General features: G+C 45.0%; 1 pseudogene; it reads left to right on the forward strand.

The window, feature by feature from the left end:
• Window positions 1-314: 314 nt before the first annotated feature.
• LOC127056803 (olfactory receptor 1009-like) lies at window positions 315-1255 on the forward strand (annotated as a pseudogene).
• Window positions 1256-1545: the final 290 nt, after the last annotated feature.

The raw sequence follows: 1545 nt of genomic DNA on the forward strand, positions 1-1545 counted from the left end.
TTGTTGTTACCATAGAACACTGCTTTTCAACCTGTGGTCCGTGGATTCCTGGGGTCCACAGATTGTGTCTACAATTTCCACCTCCATTCAAAATGTTTGATTCATCTACAAATGAGAAAAAAAACACTGGTCTAGATAATCAAAATGGTTCCTTTGGGTTTTGGAATCTATGACTAAATTGAATTTCTGTTGTTTCAGCATCTCTTAAGAGATAACACAAGTCTCCACTGTACATCAGATTTATTGTCGTGGTACCCATTGCTTCTATCCCCTCCTCTGCCTCTTCTTTGACACCGAGCACAGTGGCAGGAGAAATGGCTGCTGGAAACTGCACCAGAGTGACTGGCTTCATTTTCTGAGGAACAACTGACAGTCCAAAGCTGCAAAACATCTTCTTTGTGTTCTTCTTTGCCATTTATTTTTGCACCCTGGTGGGAAAGGTCTGGGTGATTGTGCTGATTAGCGTTGACTCCCAACTCCACAGCTCCATGTACTTTTTCTTCAACAACTTGTCCCTCTTAGATGTTGTCTGCTCCTCTGTGATTGCCCCCAAGGCAATGCTCAGTTCCCTAGTGACGAGTAAAGACATTTCATTCTCTGGGTGTGTGGTACAGTTTTCCTCTTCTCTTTCTGTGCCAGCAATGAGCTTTGCCTCCTGGCTGTGACGGCCTACGATCGCTTTGTGGCCATCTGCACCCATTGCTTTATTATGTCATCACGACCGGGAGTCTGCTTCCAGCTGGTGGCTGGCTCTTCCCTATGCGCCTGTGCCAATGCCACTGTACATATGTGTACTGAATTCAGTCTGTCCTTTGGCCACTCCAATGTCCTCGATCATTTCTTCTGCGATATTCGCCCACTCCAAGAAATCTCCTGCTTTGACTTTCGTATCAATAAGCGAGTGCATTTCATCTTTGCAGCCATAGAAACAATAGGCACCGTTTTCACCATCCTCATCCTCTACATTTACATCATCTTTGTCATCCTGAGGATCTGCTCCACGGCAGGAAGGCACAAAGCCTTCTCCACCTGCGCCTCCCACCTTACTGCCATTTCCTTCTTATATGGGGCCCCAATCTTTACATATTTAAGAGCCTCCCCTGGCAGCTCAGTGGACTGGGAGAAAATGGTGGCCGTGTTCTATACCTTTGTGATCCCCATGCTGAACCCCCTGATCTACAGCCTGAGGAACAAGGAGGTGAAGGATGCTCTGAGGAGGACAATATACCAGAAAATTATTCCTCACTGGATGTAAATATGGGGACTGGTTTTTCTGATCAGTACTGGAGTGCAGATATGAGCTAGTTCTTGCTCATCAATGCTTTGTGCAGAAATTTCTGTCATCATGTGATTTACAGGAGAAAACAATATGCAAATGGAACTTGAGCCAGATAATGAAGGAAGGTGTCATGTCCCTTGAAAAACAGTGTCCAGTAACTGTGTTACAGCTTCTCCTTTATGCACTGATATGTGATTTCTGCAATATAGGCATCGCCCCCTGCTTATTCCACTACCTTTTGAACTATGTTGGTTAACTTAGCAGAT

The sequence above is a fragment of the Gopherus flavomarginatus genome, chromosome 8 (genome assembly GCF_025201925.1).
Source record: "Gopherus flavomarginatus isolate rGopFla2 chromosome 8, rGopFla2.mat.asm, whole genome shotgun sequence".
Lineage (NCBI taxonomy): Eukaryota > Metazoa > Chordata > Testudines > Testudinidae > Gopherus > Gopherus flavomarginatus.